The sequence below is a fragment of the Ricinus communis genome, chromosome 2 (genome assembly GCF_019578655.1).
Source record: "Ricinus communis isolate WT05 ecotype wild-type chromosome 2, ASM1957865v1, whole genome shotgun sequence".
NCBI classification, from domain to species: Eukaryota; Viridiplantae; Streptophyta; class Magnoliopsida; order Malpighiales; family Euphorbiaceae; genus Ricinus; species Ricinus communis.
The window spans coordinates 24,065,220-24,089,449 of NC_063257.1; the positions used below are offsets into that span (position 1 = coordinate 24,065,220).

Here is a 24,230-nt window from a genome sequence, read left to right on the forward strand (position 1 = left end):
GTTACTTCGGAAACAAAAAAAAAAAAAAAAAGTCAAACTCATTTGGGCTAGTCTCCCACTTCAAATAAAAAACAACTGGATCTAGTATGAGTTGGCGATCATAACGTATATGGATAGAACTTATAGCGGGGTCTCGCAAAACAAGTAATTTATGCTGGGCCTTTATACTTTTTTTAAGTTCATTGGGATTTTTATTGGTTGGAATTTCCAGTTATCTTGGCAGAAATTTGATATCTTTATTTCCGTCTCAGCAAATAATTTTTTTTCCACAAGGGATCGTGATGTCTTTCTATGGGATCGCCGGTCTATTTATTAGTTCTTATTTGTGGTGCACAATTTTGTGGAATGTAGGTAGTGGTTATGATCGATTCGATAGAAAAGAAGGAATAATGTGTATTTTTCATTTGGGGATTCCCTAGAAAAATCGTCGCATCTTCCTCCCGATTCCTTATGAAGGATATTGATCTATTAGAATAGAAGTGAAAGAGGGTATTTTTGCTCGGCGTGTCCCGTATATGAAAACCGGAGGCCGAGGGTCCATTCCTTTGACTCATCTTGATGAGAATTTGACTCCACGAGAGATTGAGCAAAAGGTAGCGGAATTGACCTATTTTTGCGTGTACCAATTAAAGTATTTTGAAATGAAATTTGAAGAATGAACATTTTCTTAACAGAACGAAAAAATCCAAGAGTCTTCATTTTTTTATAGTTATAGCATAACTTAACTGAAATTTCACAATAACTTGTGAAGTACAACAATTATTAGGAAATAATCGAGTTCGGAGTTTGTAGCTATGAGTGCTACAGACGGTCTAATAAGAGGAATGGAAGTGATTGACACAGGAGGTCCTCTCGGTGTTCCGGTCGGTGAGCGACTCTAGGGACGACTTTCAACGTGCTTGAAGAACTGTTGATGATTTAGGTCCTGTAGATACTCGCGCAACATCCCTATTCATAGATCTGCACTGCCTTTATACGATTAGATACAAAATTATCTCTGTTGGGGCGGGAATTAAAGTAGTAGATCTGTTAGCCCCACATATATATATATATATATATATATATATATATATATATATAGCCAAATAAGTTAGCAAAAATATAAAGCTTATTTAAATAATCTCGATGCTAAATAGACAATATTCAACATATTTTAAGTCCTCCCTTTAATTTTAATAATATACACGCATATTCAAGTTAATTTAATTAGAACTTGACTTATTTAATCAAAATCATAAAACTATACCTTAATTTCACTGAAAACCGATATATTTATTATAATATGAAATTTAAAAATTACTTGTAGTAATCAATAATTATTATTTTAAAAATATTTTATTAGATGCTGAATTAAACATCAAAGTATTTATTTACTAAAATGCCCCCGAAAAGTAATGAAATTAAAATTTAAAAATTACGGGTATTACATTCTACCACCTTTAAGAAAAATTCATCCTCAAGTTTTGAAAGAAGCAAGGCTTACCTCAAGATTGAAATAAATGAGGGTAAAGGTTCCTCATCTCCTGCTCGGTTTCCAAGGTACACGCTGTTAACAAATGTTTCCGCCACAACACCTTAATTATCGATATAACCTTAGAGCACAGTTGGCAAACTTGAGTATCTACAATCATAACCGGCTGCTCCTCGTAAGTCAAGTCTTCACTTACTTCCATATATTAAGACTGCAATACGTGCGAAGGATCCGAAATGAACTTTGTCAATATGGATATATGAAATCCCGGATGTACATGCGAGAAGTTCGGTGGCAAGTCCAACTTGTATGCTACATCTCTAATCCTATCAATAATCTCAAAGGATCCCACATAACGAGGGGCCAACTTGCCTTCCTTGCCAGACTGCATCACACCATGCATAGGGACACCTTTAAGAACACATACTCCTTAATACTTAACTGCACGTGCTTTTGCTTCGGGTCCGCGTAACTCTTCTGCGTATTGAAAGTTGTCTTCGGCTGCTCGTGGATAATAGAAATCTTTTTTGACGTGATCTGAACTAACTCCAGTCCTGCTAACTTTCATTCGCCAACTTCTTCCTAACACACAGGAGATCTGCACTTTCGACTGTACAATGTCTCATAAGGGGCCATCTCGATGCTTGCATGGTAATTGTTGTTATATCGGGAACACACAGCCTAGTGCCCACCCTGAGAGTATCATCATCGTCTATAACAAAATTATTAGCTCGACCCTACTGCACTCCTTCTAAGATTTTCCTTAACTATGGGTCCCGACTCTGAGTTAACTTGATTCTGTCAATAAGCACATACCTAACCCTGAAATGTGCCAACAATACTCCCGACTCTAATACCTCCATCTACAACCCTTGGTTGCTCAATTCGTGCAACTCTTTGGTCAGAGGTCTCTTCTTTGTATTAATATGAGCAAGACTACCTGCTGACTTCCTGCTCAAGGCATCTACCACGACATTCAGCTTACCTGGATGGTAGAGAATATTACAATCGTAATCTTTCAAAAGTTTCAACCATCTTCTCTGCCTCAGATTCAATTCTTTCCGCTATACAATATACTTCAAACTCTTATGGTCTGTATATATCTCGCATGTCTTCCTATAGAGATAGTGCCTCTAGATTTTTAGGGCAAAAATTACTGCTGCCATCTCCAAATCATAAGTAGGGTTATTATGTTCATACCTCTTCAATTGCCTGGATGCATAAGCCACTATCTTACCATGCTGCATCAAAACACAACCCAAACCCACTCTGGAAGCATCACAATACACCATAAATCCACTAGTCCCAAAGGGTAAGGTCAACATGGGACCTAAAGTCAACAGTCTTTTAGCCTTTGAAAACTTCTTTCACACGCGTTAGTCCACTGGAATTTGACGTTCTTCTGAGTCAGCTTAGTTAAAGGCACTGCGATCCTTAAGAAGTCTTACACAAATCGATAGTAGTATCCTGCCAAACCCAGAAAGCTATGAACCTCTATCACCCTGGTCAGTCTGTGCAGTCAGTCACTGCCTCCACTTTCTTGGGGTCCACTTGAATACCCTCTTTAGACACAACGTGACCTAGAAAAGCAATGCTTTCTAACCAAAACTCGTACTTGGAGAACTTAGCGTACAACTGATGCTCTCCGAAAGTCGGCAAAATTGAACTCAAATCTCGAGCATGCTTATCTTCACTTCTGAAATGCATTAACATAACATCAATAAACACAATTATAAAGCAGTCCAGGAATGGCTTAAACACCTTGCTCTATAAAGGCTGGAGGCCCATTAGTGAGTCCAAATGGCATCATGAAGGACTCATAACGACTATAGTGAATCTGAACATTGCCTTGGGGCACGTCCCCATCATGCATCTTTAACTGTTGATACCCAGATCTAAAATCAATCTTAGAGGAAACATGTTGCACCTTGAAGCTAATCGTACAAATCATTTGTAAGGGGAAACAAACACTTGTTGCCAATAGTCATTTTATTCAACTGCATAAAATCAATAGAAAGGAGTAAGCAATCATCATTCTTCTTCATACACATCACTTGAGTGCCCCAATGAGATTTACTAGGTCTGATGAGACACTTATCCAAAAGAATCTAGTAATTGCTCCTTAAGCTCCTTTAACATCCTATAAGGTGGCAGGGAAAAGGGGTTATACTAAGTATAGTATCAACGCAGAACTTAATCTCCCGGTCGGTGATAATATTGAAAGTTCCTTTAGGAAGACAATAAGATACCATGACAACATGAACATTCTCCACTACACTCTTCCCTAATGACGTGTCCATTACACATATTGGATATCCCTAACATCTACATCTTATCATCCATCTGGTTGTGATAGCTGATACAAGATCATATGGATATTGAAATCATGTCATCCCGAAATAGAACTCCACCTCGACTGGAATCTAGGAAGTCTCCTATGTTTCTCTACAATCCAAAGTGGCGTATGTTGAGCCATAGATCCATTCTCATAGCAACTAAGCTCGTCATCCAGAGAACCTCAAGCTAACACAATTTACTTTGAAAGAATTACTTATTTATTTACTTATAATCATTATTAATAAAAATTATTATTATCTGAAAACACCTTTATAAAATTGTAAAATCTCTAGTCATTTTCTTTTTATAAAATTCTACAATATCGCGCACCAGGGTGATGATACCCCTTATCACCAAAGGGTTGTAATGCATGATTCTGAGGAACAATGCGCTAACACAAAAGGTATGATAAATGATGCATGTCCTGAAAATGAGTTATGGTACTTACGGTATACTAGACTCGGCATTTAATGTGCATGTCTAATAATGAAATGCCATAATAAGTTTCTTTACGGTACTGGACGCAATAATGTATTTTAAAACACTTCTATTCTACTTATAAAAATAAGTAGGACTCGCTTAAGCTTCTCTAGATTCTAAATGCCTGAAAGATACACACTAACTACTATGCTTATTCTTCTTACAACCATAAAACTCAACCTTAAATGCTCTGACCTCTGCTCGACATTCTAAGTACTAAGTTCAGCTTTACTTACTTAGACGATACCTGATGTAATGACAAGAAAATTTATGGCATGACCGCAACTACACTCTACACCAACCCTAAACTGTATTGCCTACTACCGAAACAATAATTAAAGCATCTAAGGCTAGTCTGTGCTAATCACTTGTAGAAATGGCAATGGGTCTACTGTGATTTCTAACATCACGCAAAAAAAAAAAATGCACCACCACTGAATATAGAACTCACCATAAATATCTATCCTTGTTGTCGCAACTGTGCTTATCCTCAATACAATATCAAAGATAAGCTCATAAGTCAATAAAGAAACAACAAACTCTCTAACAGCAAACGCTGAGACTAGAATCAATAAAAATAAACAAAGATAAACTTGATCCTAGCTCCGCAGTACTAAAATGCTAACCTAGGTAAAAGGAAATCTAAACCTAGTCTCTGATACCAACTTTGTCACGACCCGATCTGTGGGCTCGAGACCGACGCTAGGGAAAGGGTAGGCATAAGGCTACCGAAACCCGTAGCCAACCTGACCAATCACTAATTCAATCAAAGTATAATTTTATCTATTATAACACTATTTCATAACTAATTTTCAACCACCCAAATACTACATATTTAAATCAGTCTGTTAGCATAATTAGGCATTACCTCCTTAGTTGGTTTAACATGCCAAAACAAAATAATAAGTTTTAGAATCACTACTATGGAGAATCTAGAATTCTAATGATCAAACTTACAAATAAAATTAGTTATATTAAACCTGAAGATGAAGGAAGTCGGGCTGCCAAAGGAGAAGAACTGCGAGAAACCTAACATACACCTAAAAAATAATTAAATTTGAGACTTTCAGTCTCGACAGTGAGTTAAAATCATATAATCCAAAAATAAATACAACCATCTCAATAAAATAATTATTTAATTAGAATAAATTATTATATCATATTCATACGCGTGTCATGCCATGATTCAGAAAAATATAATTTAAACGCTATGGGACGAGTACCTCAGCATAATCCTAACCCTAATACTAGCGGCCTTCCGACTTTCTTACTCCAACAGGACTGGCGCCTAGAGAGCGAAGCTCAATCAGGGTCCTTCAATCTAGTCTGGTCACTTGATTTCCAATAAACTCGGGGCCCAGAGAGCGATGCTCGACCAGGGACCTTTACTCCGTCAATCAAATCCTCATAGCCTACAGAGTTGACTCGACTAGGGCAAATCTCAAAAATATTCTTTTACTACCTGTCTCTGATTAATACCGGTGTGTACACGGTCTTGATGTAACCCATCAGGTGGCATGTTTTGTCGCAGCCTCATTCCGAGTCAATATGCAATCACAGTATCGATATTGCGAATAAATGGTATATAAATAGCAAGCAACTTAACTATTATTCAATAGCTTATTAAATAACATTGAACAACACATAATTTGCAGTCGTAAATATAATTATTTAAATAAATAGTAAAAAAATAATTAATTCCATAAACGATTATTTAGATGAACAATAAATAACTAATCTAAAAGTTACAAATCAATCAATTAGATAAAATAATAAATAAATCATTTAAATCTATAAATCATATATATATATATATATATATATATATATATAATGATAAATACTATACGAAATAATTATTAATCGAAGCTGCTATATAAAAATTTGACATGGCACGGGATAAAGGAAATATGACTTTAGCTCATAGTTATGTCGTGCTCCGCAGTCTATTCCTACGTCTCAGGTGGAGCTGGTTAGACGGGCAGATTATTTATCCATGAAATAATTCAATTAATAAGATATTTTTAATTTTTCCTAGGCCTAGACTCCTAGATTAGACTGCCTAGAAATTTTGACTCAAAAATTCTATCGAAAATTCGGCAAAACCTCTCCTAAAATATGGACGTTTACCCCTCATATAACGGGTCTAGAACCTGCTAGAAACACTTTAAATATTCTGCAATTATTTAACGGGAGTCGGGCCACTAGAACTGCATTATTTTTTCCCGACTTCGCAACGCAATTCAAACCATAAAATTATTTATTTGTCCGGCATAAACATTTAATTCTCAACCAACCCACAAGCAATTTGCTTTAAACTAATTATACACAACCACATTTATCATAAATCAGAACAATAATTAATCATACTAATTAATTTATAATATTTATAACTAAGTTATAAATTAATTAAATCTAATTAAATTAAACTATTTATAATTGACAATTAATAGTAAGAATATTTTCTAAGATTCTAAAATAGTTTTTGAGGTCCAAAGAAAATTAGACCGAGCCGAAAATCAAAAATTCTGTGAGTCCGGAAAACACCAAAGTCCAAAAGTCGGTACAATCAACAGCATCAGAATTCAAATCCGGAAGTGTTTATTTGAAGCTTGAGACATGCTAAAACCAAAAATACTAAATCTACAGTCTAGCTCTTACCGGAAAATGCCAGATCGTGGAGGAAGGATTTTTGCTCCGACAAGAGAAATGGCAGGGGAAGGCTGTCCAAGGAGTTTTGATGGTAGGGAGTTAGAATCCGGTGTCGGATTGGCAAGGAAACAACAACATAGGGCTGATTTAGTGGTGGCAACAAGGAAGGAAGCTTCCTCCTCTCAAGCACCTCTCCTTCATCGGCTACAGGCGGTGAGGACAGTGAAAACAGGCTGGCGATGTCGAGGGTGGTTCATAGTAGGCAAGGGATGGAGGGGCAGCAAGTGTAGTGAGTAGAAATGGAGGGTGCAGGGGAGAGGGAGGTGGTGGCGTTAATGGTGAGAAGGAGAGGATGGGATTATTTTTTAGGTCTCTTGCTAGTAGACCTGTTCATGAGCCGGGCCTGACTTTTTTTTTAACAAACCCGAGCCTGCCCAAGCCCGAAGATTTTTTAATATCTCTCTACCCAAGCCCGAGCCTGAAATTTTTTAAAAAGCCCAGCCAACTATTAAACCTCTATTCATTGGCCGGGTTTGGTCGGGCTCGGGCAGGGTCTGGGCGGGCTCGGCCGACAATTGAACACAAATATTTAAAATTTAAACCCAATTTCAACATAAATATTCAAAATTTAAACCCAATTTCAACACAAATATTCAAAATTTAAACCCAATAATCATGATAATGAAGATACAAACATCAATTAATTTTTTTAACCATCTAAATAAAACTCCAAAAACTGAAATAAAAGAACAACAATATAGATGTCCCAAATTTTAGTTACATTTAGGGTTTTTTTTTTGTTTATATATTATTAATAACAACAAAACTATAAATAGAAATAATAACTAGCTAAGTGGTGTAAGGCACTTAATTATAAGCAAAAGGTCATAGGTTCGAGTGTTGAATATGACATATTTTTTTCTAACTAAACTAGACATCGGGTCGGGCCGGGCTTGGATTTCTATATAAATCCCAAACCCGGCCCGAGGAGTATGGGTTTTTCGTGAGTTCGGGCCGGACCGGGCTTGTACATAAAATTTTTTTCCAAGCCGTCTTGGCTGGCGGGTGGTGCAGGGCCCATGAACAGGTCTACTTGCTGGGGACTAAAAATAAATTTACCAATTTTTTAAAAAATTGCTCATATTACCTTTCCATATAAAACAACTATGCTATAGTACCCTTACAACAATTATCCTATTTATTTTAAAACACACACACACAACATAATATATATATGCATACACATAATACTTAGTTACAGCCAAATAAGTTAGCATAAATATAAAGCTTATTTAAATAATCTCGATGCTAAATAGATAATATTCAACATAATTTAAGTCCTCCCTTTAATTTTAGTAATATACAAATTTAATTAGAACTTGACTTATTTAATCAAAATTACAATACTATACCTTAATTTTACTGAAAATTGATATAATTAAATTATTTATGATAATAAAAAATTTAAATATTACTTATAGTAATCAATTATTTTGAAAATATTTTACTAGATGCTGAATTAAACACCGAAGTATTTATTTACTAAAATGCCCCCGAAAAGTAATGAAATTAAATTTTAAAAATTACGGGTATAACAAGAGATCTCTAGAGTTTGCAAATAAGTTCTCCGATAAGATTCTTAATGAAAAACAATTGCAAAGATTTTTAGGAAGTTTAAATTATGTCATAAAATTTTGTCATAACATAAACCTCCTAGCCAAACCCTTGCATGATAGGCTCAAGAAAACTCCAACATCATGGACAAATGAGCACACTAAAACAGTTCAAAAAATTAAAACCTTAGTCCTAGAAATCTATTGCCTTCACTTAGCAGACCCTGCTCGACCAAAAATAGTAGAGACGGATGTTTCAGATATAGAGTATGGAGGAATCTTAAAAAAAATACATAATGGGCATGAGTGCATCATATAATTCACTTTTGTGCATTAGAATGATTGTCAAAGAAATTATTCCACAATTAGAAAAGAAATTTTGAGTATAGTCATGTGCATCCATAAATTTCAAAGTGATTTACTCAATAAAATTTAATTACTCTGTATTAATTGTAAATGTATAAAAGAAATTTTACAAAAAGATGTCCAAAACATTGCATCGAAACATATTTTTGCTAGGTGGCAAACTATTCTTTCAGTCTTTCATTTTGAAATAGAATTTATCAAAGGAGAAAAGAATTCAGTTCTAGATTTTGTTAACTCGAGAATTTCTACAAAATAGATAAATGGTTTGAAAAAATAAAGAAAAAATGGTTCAAGTTGAACTAGACACACCTAAAACCCTAGTTAAAACCCCATACAAAAAATCCATTTCATCCGCTCAACCAATAACTTCATAGATTGAAGCGCCGATAAAAGAAAAAGGCGCACAAACTAGTGCCTCCTCCTCCTCCCCAAAATAACAACATATTCAAACATGGCTCGAGTACTTTACAAAACAACCAAAGCTCATGCAAGTGTTGCAACAGGCATCAGGTATAACTTTTGAACACAATATTATTCTAAAATTAGAGAAAAGAATTTTCCAAAACCTTCTTTCTCATGAAGATTCTAAAAACTTAGTTAAAACGATTTCTCCAAATAGCCAGATTGTTCTTTCTCAATCAAAAAAGAAAAATTCAGAGTATTTTTATAAATGAAATTTCAAAAATATGTTACGATGGAAGAAGGATTTTTCAATAAAAATCTATCAATAGCAATATCAAAAATTCTCCCAAAACCTTGGAATCTTTCAAAATTCCAACCTTATTATGAGGCAATTTTGTAACATACCGCTTCGACGAAATTTAAACACTTCATCAATGAAGACACAAAGCCTGATCCTATATATTCCACTTGTCATATTCTAAAGGTTCTCCACTCTTTAGAATAGGGACAAGATTTGTCAAACCCCAAAGCCTTCCCTATCTCCTTCCAAAATAAAATCAACCACTGCCTAACCTATAACTACTAGGATTACCAGTAGGCATGGTTAGCACCTTTCTCATCCAAAATATTAAAAAAAAAAATAATACCATTCTTGGCTTTTCTACTAGACACTGAACTAAAAAATCCAAATTCTCCTTATGGTTCACCTCCCAATGGTGGAATTACTTTAGTTCAATCCCTAACCTTCTTCTACCATAAGTAAAAGAGTCATATGACCTTTTCAGAACCTATTATAAACGTCCTGAAGATTAACCCCTTTATTCATGTTCAGTTCAAAATTCTTCTTACCCTGAGTGATGCAGTGAGATTATGACTATACCAAAAATTATGGTATAATCACCTTTGTTTGAAAATTCAGCGTAAAATGATGAGACTCTTTTAATGTCTCAAAAAAAAATCCTAAAACTAGTGGTAAAGCAATGGCTGATCAGCCAGGGGTGCATGACTTGTATAAGACTGAAAACCTAGCAGGTCTTTAAAAAAAAGAAAAGAAAAAAAAGAAAAGAGAAAAAAGAAAAAAAGAAGAAGAAAAGAACAGTAAAACCATTGTAGAAAATCTTTGCAGGCTTTATTAAAACAATGTCTCTTGCCAACGCTAGAAAATAAGCATTGCTCCACTCATGGACTGACATCCACTATCCATAGTACCAAAGGATAGGCTCTTCTCCATATAACCCTGAGATAGCATTCACTTCTTTCCTAAGGACAAACACCCCAGGATGTCTATAAAAGGAGGAAAACGAAGCAAGAGGAGGTAGAAGTTCCACTATCCACAGTATCTTTTCCTTTCCTATTACCAAAAGAACTAGAAACTAAAACCTATGTAAGTCTGTTTTATCGATAAAACTTTCAGTTTTGGAAATCTTCTTGTTTACCTTTTGCTCTATGTATGCTTCGCACTTATCTCTGAAATAGAGAATCCTGTGCATCAAAAAATACTTTTGTTTTCATTTTGTAGTCATACACAAACTTAAACATGGTTTAAGTTTTAAGTTTTCATTTTTTATACTTATCCCTCTATAGTTTTGAGTAGTTATCTCCTCTTTGGTATCAAAGCCCGGGAGAGGGGTAGGTTATAGAGTATTGGTTTATAATTTAAACAGTAACTATTCAAAGATTAGGATGTAGACGATTTGAGTTGGTGTGTTCTCTGTTGTAAATCTTGAGATAGGCTGTAAATCGGATAATATTACCTTCATAACCTGCACCTTTTTAATCTTAAAATAACCATTGTTTAAAATATGGATCAATTTTTTTATAGATTTACTTCTTTTTCGAGTTCCTCTACTGGATCAGAAAATAGGATTGTAAACTCTAAAGAGTATATAATTGAAAACTTTGAAAAGCAAATCGATGATTGAAAAATTTCAAAAGTCGGCAAAGAACAAATCTATAAAACCTCAAGCTTCAATCTTTTTAAAATCGATTTCACTATCAAAACAAAAAAAAAGGATATTCAATTATCCAAACCTTTTGAAAAAAAAAAAAAAAACTTCTCTCTACAAAATCTTTACAGGATCACAGAGATAAAAACTTTAAATACATTCACATAGGATTAATCCAAGTTGGAATTAAACCTTTAACAAAAGAAGGTTTTAAATACATCCATCTTAGCAGTCCTTAGGGATAATAGGTTCATTAACTTCCAGAAATTCCTTACTTAGTTTAGTAGAATCCAATCTGTATAGTAGACCAATAGCTTTTGAATGTTATCCAAACATAATAATTTCTGTAAATGATAAAAGTATTTTGCAATCTTTAATTCTGCAGATTAAAACTCACAATTATAAAATGCTGAAAGGATCAATTCAATAGCCTTAATATACAAAATCTATTACAAGACCATGGTTTCAGCCTTTGCAACTAAACACAAAGTCCAATCTAAAAAGATAGAAACTCTTTTATTACAGACAGATTTTACAAAATCTAACATTGTAGTTCCTAGATCTATAAAATGGAGAGATATAACCCTTCCAGACTAATGGATCTTAGAATGAGTAGTAGATCCTAAAGAAGAAGAACCTTCTGAACCCTCTAAAACAAACAGCCAGGTCAGAAACATTATACAACTTCTGGATGGCAGTGTGAGACTTTCTTTTGATAGAAAGTCCACCAGTTCGAGGTTTTCTGATGAAGCCTCAACTTCTGAAACCATTAATGTAGGGATACCATTAAACCTTCCTTCAGTCATAAACTTGTCTTATGGAAAGCGAGATTCAAATATAAAACCAGATCTACCACCAGTATACATCTACCATTTAGGGATCAATTGAGGTATTCCACCTCAGACATACCTAGCACTGATCTCCACAAAGTAGGTTATGGATCCACAGACCTGTATATGCCAGTAGAGACGAAAAATCTCCTGCTTCACTTATAACTTCTGCTATAACTGAAAATCTAAATGAAAACATGTAGAATGAAATCTATGTTTTATTATAAATAAAACATATCTACACAGAGACTTCTATTCTAAAAAAAAACATAGAAAAAAGGTTGTGGTTCTTTAAACATTTTATAAACACAAGATCTGAAATTCAGAACGAATTTTTCAATTTTGTTGTTCAAAACAAAGCACATATCCTATTTTTTAATTGGTTTGAGATATATACATAAAAAAATAATATCTTATACCCCTTTAAAACCTTAAATCCTCTTATAAAATCTAAAATTATAGATTGAAAAATAAATTATGAAAAAATAGAGTCAGTTCACCCTCCAGTGAGACATGTAAAGATACCTCGTTTAAACCAAAATATAGAAGCCTCACCATATAAAATCGTAAATCAAGACACAACCGGTAGAGCATGAAAGCAGGAGTCCAAGAATTCTTCTAGACAGTGATACTGAGGAATTGTTCTTGAATCTGGTTTGATACTCAGGAAACCTTTTGCTTTGAGATGGTAAACTCGGGAAGGCCTCCATGTAATATGATGAAGTTAGGGAGTTACCAAACATGTCAAACTCAGGCTCGGGCATCGTTTTATCTTCTCCACAACCACGAGTCTTCAGTCTCATCGTTTCACAGTTTCATCTCTCTAAAAACAGGTTTGTCATATTCATTCAACAAGTCTGGAGTTTTTTGTATTGTATTGGATTCAACTTGTCAATCATCCATTCTACAGCCAATCCCACAGATATCATATTGGATGAAGCTCATCGAAAAGCTTTTGCTTTGACATTTTAATATTCATATGTTTTAGATAATTCCACGAGTTGACGGGATTTATTCAAAAATAATAAAAAAGATAGAAAAGTAAATGAAATAATTAACGATGTCGGGCAACGAGTTTGTAGCAGCTGATATTTTTTATTATATTGGTCATTGCTAACATTTATTAATATTATTTTTTTAAATTAATATACACACGCTGTATTTAAATATTAATTATTTAATTCTTTATTATTTAAAAAATAAAATAATCTAAATATTTTTTAATTTAGCATTATAATTATACAAATTATATTTTTTAAAATTATTATTATTGTTATTTTAGTCTGTTAATTTAATTCTTTACTTGTTACATTGATATTAAATTAGATATATAATTAATATTTGATAGTTTTTGAGCTTAAAAATTATTGTACAGTCAATAAATTTATTTATTAGTCAATATAATATTAAAAGTATAATTAAAATACTACTTTCATTATAAAAAACTAACAGTTTACCAATAGAAAATTACATCGTTAATGGAAAGCAAATCATTGGTAAACACAAATACCGATAGATTAGTATTAAAAATAATTCATCGGTAATTCTATTGTTGGTAATAATTTACCGATGAAAAACCTAACCATCAGTAAATTACCGACAGCAACGACCATTTCTAATTTGCCAAAAAGGCTATCGATAAAGTGTATTCCTTTTTGTTAAGTGGAGACAATTTACCGACAGAAATATTGTTGGAAATCCGTCGGTAAATTGGACATTTGGCGACAGTTTCTTTACTTAATAAAAAATGTTCAAAATCCGTCGGTAATCCATTAGTAAATTATTGGTACCTATAACAATAATTTCATCGGTAATCTGTCGGTAAGTTGCTGGATTAAAATATAATGATTTTATTTTAATTTTAAGTACACCTGAATAATTAATTGTATATTAAAAAAATTTACAAAAGTAAACAAGTGTGAGACATAAATATTACAATGATATAAAAAAATGGCAAGTGTCAAAAATTATAATACAATCTAAATGTCAAAAATAAACTAATAAGCTAGTGACTCGTCATCACTAGGAGACTAGGGAAGGGGCTTAGTTTGAGCAGAGCGTATCTCATGGATCTGGCGGGTAAGATCCTGCAAATGCTGCTGCAAGTTTCGAATTTGTACATTCTGCTCCTACAATTGCACATTCTACTCAAACACCCTCGTCTACAAGTACTGAATCTTGGTGAAATCTGTACTACCATTAGGAGAGTATATAGTTGAAGAAGAGGCAGAACCGCATCGATAAAACTCAGAAGCTTGCGAGTTGAGGCTGTAGACTGAACTCTGCTTTTTACCTCCGACAATGTTAAAGAATAAAGAGTTGTCATCCATGGCCTCAGAAGTTTGTGTAAGCTGCTCTCTCCTTGTCTCATATGTATCCTAAAAATTGAGTGAAACAATTCAAGACATGTCAATAAATCAAAAAATAGAATGAAAGAGATTTTACATTAAGTCACCGTACATGAATAACTTTAGACTTCGAGTCTACAAAAGTTTGGCCTCCACCTTTTTGGTGTGGGTGTGTAGAAACAACTCTGAAACAGTAAGTGGGCATCTTAGTAATTGCGCCTGATTAATAGAAAGTGAATATAAGTTATTAAAATATATATTGTATTAAAAAGAATTGAAATAATAAAACTTACAAGTCATCCCCCATGCTCTTGTTGGATAGTCGTGCCTCATGTATGCGAAGATGGTCTAGAACCATCAGAAGCATGTGACAACTGATTCCAGGAATACTGCTCTGATATCCGTTTGGACTCGGGCGTGTTCCATTTATGCTGCCATCTTTCCCAAGCTTCTGAATCCATTAACTCTAGCTTCTTGCCTGCCTTGTTTAGCTTGCATATCATATCATATGATATGGAGTTGCAGCTTTCTTCTTCCACGCCTCTCGAATTAGGGCATCTACTGCTTCCTCCCACAAGCACTACTTCTGGAAAAATAGATGTCTTGTTTTTTATGATATGGAGTTACACTTGTTTGAACAATATTTATAAAAAAAATACCTTAAATTCATCAAAGTAGAAGTCTTTAGTTTCCTTAGAAACTGACTTCCACCTAATCCCTTCTACGTCTATCTTCTCCTAAAAAATCTTCTGAATCTTGTGTGAGCAAGACCTAGATACCTCTAACAAAATATATAAAACATAATACATGTTAGTACATATAATTTAATAAATAAATATTTACAAAATGCATATATAATAAAATAAATTATATATTGCTTACATATTATTGTGCAAGTGCAATCGAAGGCAACTATGTATCGATCTAGAATCAGCATGGGATGCAAACTCAACTATAGATGGTGTACTATATAGTATAGCCATCAATGGAGGTCAAGCTGGTATATCCACCAATGTAGGTGGTGATGGAGAGTATGTACTAGGAGGACGAGGTAGATGTGATGATGAAGACTGTGGAGGTGGGAGAGTATATGATGATGAAGGCTGTAAAGCTGAAGGTGGAGGATGTGGTGGTGGTGATGGTGCAGTATGTGTAGTAGGAGGTAGAGGATGTGTGGTGATAGGTGGAGATGGTTAGGTGTAGTAGATTGACGCCTACTAGCGTCTCTCTTCTTACCTACCATGTGTAAAACCTATACATATTTATAGCATATATATTACATAAGTAAATTACATCAAAATTAATTGTTTAAAATTACAGTGTTACAAGCATGAATTCTCACAAAATTACAGTCTTAATAAATAAATTGAACTAAATATAAGAAATATCTATTCAAACTAATCACTATCATCCTCATCTTCATCTATATCTTTTGAATCCGACTCAAGTATTAGTTCATCTTAATCTTCATGTTCATCATCAACTAAATCACCTTTAGCATAATTCAAGATTACAAATTCATCAATGACTGCAGATGTTTCATTGGTATGCAGATTCACTAGCTCATCTTCTTGATAGGTTGTATTGCCGATTATTAGTGCCTCAATTTTAGTAGAAAAATAAAAAATCGGCCTCGCCTTGATTTTGCATATAGCCAACCAGTCCAACTTATCCATTCTCAAGCTGGGATAAGAGACATGATAGATTTGTGCAATTTGCGTAGTGAGAATAAATGGTTCATACTTGTTGAGTCTGTGCCTTTAGTTAACATCTATTAAAAGATATAATCTATACACCTTCATCCCAACATTACTCGTAGGATCAAACCATTCACATTTGAATAGTACAATTTGTTTAATTGGGAGTCTTGAATATTCTAACTGTAGAATCTTTATTAATTGTCCATAATAGTCACTCTCGATTTCACTATAATTTGAGCCTTTTATACAAAATATTTGTTAATCGTTCCATCAGTATTAAGCCTACTGTGAAACCAATCTCAATCTAAATTTATTTATAACTCGTGAGGACACATATAACTTACATATTTAGTTCTCAGTCATAAGATATGATTTAGTAAAATAATTTGTTAACTCCTAGAAGCATTCTAGTTTTTTCTCAAAACAAGCTACTGAAAATCTGCAACATCTCCCGTATAAAAAGAACATCTACCACTTGTAAAATGAGTCCATTTTCTATAATAATATATTACACACTTCTAATATATTTAAATAAAATAAAAAGGTTGCGCCTTCAATACTCCTTGAGCCACCAAATGCCCGACATTACACAATAAATTTCTCTGCCAATTAAATAAATAAAATATAATCAAATATCAAATAAAAGATTTTGCACTTCTTAAATATTGTTAAAAAAATTAAAAGCATGCACCTCCAATACTTCTCAAGCCATCAAATGCCCAACATTATACAATAAATTTCTTCGCTAAACAAATATATAAAATATAAGTAGACATCAATTTAAATAAAATTATGCACTTCTTGAATATTTTAAAAAATAAAAAGCTTACGCCTCCAATACTTCTCGGGCTATCAAACATTTGGCATTACATAATAAATTTTTCCGCAAATAAATAAATTAAATATAATCGAACATCAAATAAAAAATTACACACTTTTTAAATATTGTTTAAAGAATTAAAAGCCTGCGTATTTATTATGTAAATTTTTCTAACTAATTATTGTGTAATGGATTAGTTAATTTACACAATAAATATTCTCCTAACTATTTAATTTACTTACTTTTAATTTAAACATACTAAAATAATAAAATATTAAGTTAACTAACTATTTAGATAAATATTTTTCCAACTATTTAATAATTATAATTCACTATATATTTGTAAAAATATTTAATTTACTACCTAATATATTTACAAAAATAAAATTATAGTTTACTAATTTTTCTAACTACTTCATTATTTAATTTACTATCTACTTAATTTAATTTTTAATTTAACTCGAACTAATCTAAAATTAACTTTTAAATTAATTTTACTATCTAAATTAATTATTAGAATAAAAAAATTATAATTTACTAGCTTTTCTAACTACTTCATTGTTTAATTTATTATCTACTTAATTTAATTATTAATTTAACTCAAACTAATTTAAAATTAACTCTTAAATTAATCTTACTATTTAAATTAACAGATAATCTAAATCAAATATAAAACAAAAAATATAAAAAAATCAGAAAATATAAAAAATACAAAAGAATATAAAAAAATAGAAAATTAACATTTAATATAAATCAAATTTTAAAAGTAGAAAATACAAAAATAAAAGTACTTACCTCTTCAACAAGGATGACGGCAGTGGCGGCACATGAGGGTGGTGGCACAAGGGAGGGGTGAGAGTGAAGAAGGAGAGAGGGGAGGGGCAACTACTGTTGCTTGAGGAGTTAGGTTAACTCCTCAAATGTAAGGGACCATGGAAATGTTGCGTTTCAATTAATTTATTTACTGATGGATTACCAATAAAATAATCCATCAATAAATTGCTTAAACAAAACGCAGTGTTATAGTGTCTTTACAGTTACCGACATAATAATCTGCCGGTAAATTGCTTGCCTGTAACGCTACATTTCGTGTAAGCAATTTACGGACAGATTATTCTACTGATAAATTAGCGACTCCCCTCAGCCGTTGCTGAATAATTCAAAGTTGTCTCTATTTTTTGTGACAAATTCGCGCCATAATTTACCGACAAGTTAAGAAAACCGTCGGTAATAGTAGTCGATGAACCGTCCTTAATCCGTCGGTGTACCTGCCGCCAATTTTTGCTGCGAAATTTATCAATGAATTCTTGCTGATGGTAAACTTCTGTCAGTTGTCCGTTGCAAATCTGTCGATAAGTCTTGACATGAACGTGTCTATTGCACAACTCCACTTGAACTCTATTCGTCTTCTCGTTTCTTTTAAGCAATTATATAAAAACTCTAAGGCCTGCTTTAGGATTCTCCTCATATAATACTATATGCTTGGACTCGAAAACATTATTACCTAAGAAATCCTTAAGCACCTCTTTTAAAGTATAAGAGGTCACGATTTTATACCGAGCTTGAACATTATTACCTAAGAAATCCTTAGGCACCTCTTTTAAAGTATAAGAGGTCACGATTTTATACCGAGCTTGGACGTATCTAAGTTGGGTCAGGGTCATTTTTGAGGGATAGAGATGGTGGTCATTCTCACCATCTTCGAAAGAGGAATCAGGGTCCTCAACCTCTTCCAACTGAGAGGAGGGCCTCTCCTTATTGACAAAGTCAGTAGAAGGATTCTAGAAATGAGTTTGGACAAACTCGTCCCGTCAATACACATAGAAATTAGATTTTGAGAAGAAGGATAAGACAACTCCATGGAAATAAAAGAAAAAGGAACGCAAAAGGAGAAGAATAAAATGAGTGAAGCACTTACTAGTGACAGATGCAGACAACCTTACGAAGAAACGGAGTTACAGGCAGGAAAAAAAGGCAAGTACTCGCACAAATCGAGAGGCAGAAAAGACTTGATTAACTAGAGAAGATGAAATGCAGAAAAATGGTAGAAAGCATGGGAGAGGAAGAAAAAGATATGTTTTATAAGCTCTTATGAATTGATAAAAATACATTTCGAGTTTGTGAATTCTGGAATGAAGGGGCATAACCAACAATCGATAAGTCATAAATGGAAACGGCTCCCATAATGATGGACATGACATATGAAACGTCAGTGGGCATGTCAGGCGTCTCGGATGTTTGAAATTCAAACGATACTACCGATCTTATCTCTTACTAAAGACCTAATCAAGCACGGAACATTCTTTGATCCAGTCCATTAGAAAGTATTAAGATGGCAGAGTTAACCGAGTACGAGTAAAAAGATAAATATTGAGTATAAATACTCTCAAGAAAGGGGGGACTAATAATAACCAAGCATCATAAATCAATTAGTCATACTCAAGAAAGACGGGATTGAACAAGTTCACATTTTCACTACAACTAGGAGTCTTAGAGAACGTATCATGATTGGACTCTAGTTAAGGAGTCCGATTCGACCTAGGACTCTGGTAACAGTCAAGAGAACATGTCCTATAAAATTAGGACGACCTACTGAATGGGTTGTCGAAGCCCTTCAAAATAAATTACTGATTTTCTTAAACTAATTTATAGAAATAGTGAAACCAGGTCGAATCCCAAGGGAACCAATGTGGATAGCTTCTCAAAGTAAAATAAAAATGGAGGGATTTTGAATTTTTGAATCAAAATTATAAATAAGCAGAAAATAATAAAGGCTGAATATTAAAGTAAATAAAAGATCAATCTTAACAAATTTCCAATTCAAGAGTACTAATTCCATCCATTGTCTACTTATTCGAAAAAGCCGCAACAAGTGTAATTCTCCTAATATAATTGACTCAAACCCAACATCCAAATCAAAACTCATCATTAGTCAACTGGCCACGATAGCATTTCATATCAACTTAATTATAGCATTAAAAATAATGAGAATGACTAAACCAACATTAATTAATTGAGATAACTGCAATTGAATTAACCTTGTTCCTTTATTTTCCTAGAGCCTATCATGCAAGCTATGTAATTCGAATAAGCCGCAATCACACACACATAAGTCAGCTCCTTGCTACTTGTGTCAATCGTTCATGATAATTACGGATCACAAACTCAAAGTTTAGCAATAGAAAAATCAATATCAAAGTTGAGTCGTCAGTTCAATCAATATCAATAATTCATAAATAATAAAAATAAGAAATAAAGAATACTTGAATTAAAAAAGAATTCTATTAAGCACAAAGCCTCACAAAATCACAATTGGAATTTATTCATTCTTGAATTAGAAACTAAAAACTTAGCCACTCAGGGTGGGGTAAGAATTCACAAGAATTGTAGAGAATAGAAGAATAATAAGAATATCAAGTATCCAGCTGTCCTTTTACTTGGTAGAACTAGCCTCCTTATATAAGAAGTTAAACCTAAACCCTAATAAGAGAATCCTTATAAAAAATAAATAAACTTCCTATATGATCTTATCCCTATAAGGAAGGATAAGATAAAGAGTAATCTAAACAAATTAGAATCCTAAATATATGGAAGAAAGTTTTTTTTTTCCAGCACTTCCAAAAAGAGAGAAAATTATATAGAAGTAGGTCGACCACAAATTTATCTTGAAAAATTCGAAGCTTTCTTCTGCAGTTTTTGGATTTTTCATTTTTCGTATCATCATCTTCAAAGAAAATTGTTGAATCATAGGATTAAGAAGTTTCTATTCTATTACCCATATCTGTTTCAACTAGTATAGACCAGCTACTGATCATCGCCTTGGTAAGCTATTGCCTCACCAACTAGCTAATCAAACGTGAGCCCCTGCGGTAGAAGCGAGTCGCCAGAAGCTGCTACCTGGTGGTCGGCGTAACAATAATGACATTTGTCGAGGTTCCAGTAGCTTACGGATTGTAAGGCGTGGTCACGCCTTATTGAAAATGATCTTCTGCCCAAATTTTTGCTCTTCCTCCAAAAGACTTGGTTTTTGACAAGTGATGCTTTAAAACATGTCTTTAGGCTGAATTCTACTCAATCCTTGATATTTCACCATCTAGATAAGAATAAACACAATTTCTATAATTAAGCACATTATCCAATCAAAATGTAAGGAAATTAAACACAATAAGTATAACTATTTATGATCTATCAAATTCACCCACACCTAATTTATGTTTGTCGTCAAGCATACCTCAATTCAACATACCAATTCTTCTTTCTACTTCCTTTTTATCTCTTTTAATCTCCACAAATACCAAATAAGTTAAACATACATCAATGAGTTGAATAATAATGACAATTAAGAGAGTAGCACTCATAGGATAAATTTTGTAAAAAGAACAAATATCTCACTAATTCATCAAAATCAAAGCAATAAGACTTAACACTCTAACATGGTTTCACTCAATACTCTCAAAGTGTTTAGGGTGCATTTACTCTCAGAATCAAAACATAGCATGTTATTACCATAAGCTTGCTAATAAATCAAGTCCCCACCACTATATATGAATTAGATGCAAAAATCAAAGGGACTTTACAAGGGTTGTAATAGGGCTTAGGAAAGGGTATGATAAAAGGAAAAATTAAAGTGTTTCACAATCAAGACAAAAAGGTTAGTTACCTGCATGATAACTATGCCACATCACCATAAAACACACTACAAAAACTTTGAGATTTATTCCCATATCTTATATTAGCACTAAAAACTTTGTAGAAATAACATGTAATAATTCAATTCAATATATTTAATGAATACTTCTCCAATTATTCTCTTTCATGAAATGAATAAATATCAGCTTTCTTTCTCTACCTTTCTTCCTTTTCTTTCCCTCTTCTTTTTTTTTGTTTTTCTTTTTTTTTCTCTTTTTTTTCCTATTTCATTTGTACTATGCAACACTTCCCTTCTTGTTTTGACAAGGGTAGAAAAATAGAGGTAGCAAATGAAAGGTCTTGGGTTAAACAACATGTGTTAAAAACAAGAAAAAAGAAAATAGAAAATAGGTTCAAAGTGGCTAACTAAAAGGGAAATCAACAGGGTAGGTATTTTAAGAGTTTAAGAATAGGTTAATCCTAATTGCCCTTTTCATATTAAAGCATCAATCTAAAGATGTGGTCTCAATGTGCATTTACAAGCAAGTTCTAGAATAATCATACTAAGTTTGATAACACTCAAAAAAAAAATTAGAGCAAAATATAATGAATTACTCTTTGGCTCAAAAGCTCACTTGAATGTTCAAATTTGTATCAAGTCTTGCGTATTTTTCAATCAATAAACTAATGAGATACCATCAGATAATTTTTTAAAAATACTAATCATGCTTATCTCTTTCATGCATTAAAACTCAAACCAAAAATGTATATCTAACTTACATGGTATTCTAGATTATCAAAACAAAACTCAAGGTTGTAAAAGAAGAATTAGCACATATGAATTAAAGCATACCTAATTATAAGCATAAAAAAAATATTTTCAAAAAGAAAAGGAAATCATGTAATTATCATATTCCTCCCCCACACCTAAACTATACATTGTCCTCAATGTATCAAAAAGAAAATGGCTCACAAAAGAAATGAAAAGAAATATGAAACTCCCCTGATTTGCGAGCAACTCGGACTGAATAGTCAATGGTGATGGTGGGAAAGGAGGTAGAACCGCCTAGTGAAAATAGAAAGTTTTGGTGATGGCTGTTGCAAAATAAAATAAAACGTTGGTGGCTGCTGTAAAATAAAACTTTCTTTCTTCTTCTTCTTCCTTTTTTTTTTGTTCCATAATGAATAAATAAGAAAAATAAATAAAATAAATAAAATAAATAAATAAATAAAATGAAGTAGAGAAGTCAAAATGAATCAGAAGATGTTTTGAAACAAGGCGTGGTCACGCCTTATAAGAAACGAGCTTCTATAAAAAAAATGAAATTCAAAACAAAACAGAAGGTATTTTGAAATAAGGCGTTGTCACGCCTTATAAAAAACGAGCTTCTATAATTTTAAGTGCAGTTTTCAAAACAGAAGATGTTTTGAAACAAGGCGTGGTCACGTCTTATAAGAAACGAGCTTCTGTAACTTGAAGTGCAGGTTTTTTTTAAAAAAAAAAACAAAAACAGAAGATGTTTGGAAACAAGGCGTGGTCACGCCTTATAAGAAACGAGCTTCTGTAAGATTAACAGCAGTTTTTAAAACAAAACAGAAGATGTTTGGAAACAAGGCGCGGTCATGTCTTATAAGAAATGAGCTTTTATAAAAAAAATTCAGTTAATGCTTCTAGAAGAGCTGTAAAAGACGTGGTCACGCCTTATCAAAATTAGTCTCCTGCCAGAAAATAATTGAACTTCTTCAAAAAAAAATATTAGAAAATAAAATAAATTAAGTGAAAGAAAATAAAAAGTATAAATAACAATAAAGAAAGCATTTGGGTTGCCTCCTAATAGCGCAATTGTTTAACATCGTTATGCTCGACGGAATGATGAAACATTTGAGTCATCCAAATAAGTGAGGTGATCCAAAGGAAAACTAATGAGACATGAAAAAATTTCATCCTCATAGAAGATCTTCAATCTATGACCATTCACTTTGAAAATTTTATCCGAATCCAAGCTTTTAATTTCCACTGCATCATAGGAAAATACATTAGTAACAACAAATGGGCTGATCCATTGAGAACAAAACTTATCAGGTATAAGCTTCAATCGAGAATTATATAATAATACTTTTTAACTAATCTCATAATCGATTCCTTTTAAATTAGATTGTGCATCTAATTCTTGCTCATCACTAACACTTTCTTTTGCAAATACTTCCTACACAATTGGATCAATTACATCAATATGGCAAAGAGAATGTACATTATTAGGATATTTCATTGCATCAAAAATATTAAATTTAACAATCTCTCCATCAAACTCTACGGAGAGAGTACCCTCATCTACATTAATCTTTGTCTTAGGAGTTTTCATGAATGGTCGTCCTAATAAAATCAAAGCTGATTTTGATGAAGAATTACCATCCATTTCCAAAATGTAAAAGTCGACAGGAAATATGAGCTCATTAACCTGCACCAAAACATCTTTAACAACTCCAAGGGGATGAATATAAGAATGATCAGCTAATTGAATCACTAAACCAGTCTTTTGCAAGTCATTTAGTTTCAAATCTTGATAAATAGAAAATGGCATGACATTAATAGAAGCTCCCAAATCTAACATGGCACGCTCAATTTTCGTATTACC

General features: G+C 32.9%; 2 long non-coding RNA genes across 2 annotated transcripts; both read right to left on the minus strand.

Moving 5' to 3' along the window:
• Positions 1 to 11,666: 11,666 nt before the first annotated feature.
• On the minus strand, positions 11,667 to 13,084 carry LOC112534887. The gene is made up of 2 exons (XR_003079117.2): positions 12,653 to 13,084; positions 11,667 to 12,282 (listed from the first exon to the last, which is right to left on the minus strand). It is a non-coding gene; the product is annotated as an uncharacterized LOC112534887 (long non-coding RNA).
• Positions 13,085 to 16,601: 3,517 nt separating this feature from the next.
• Positions 16,602 to 19,102, minus strand: LOC125369206. The gene is made up of 2 exons (XR_007214846.1): positions 17,761 to 19,102; positions 16,602 to 16,747 (listed from the first exon to the last, which is right to left on the minus strand). It is a non-coding gene; the product is annotated as an uncharacterized LOC125369206 (long non-coding RNA).
• Between the last annotated feature and the right edge of the window lie 5,128 nt (positions 19,103 to 24,230).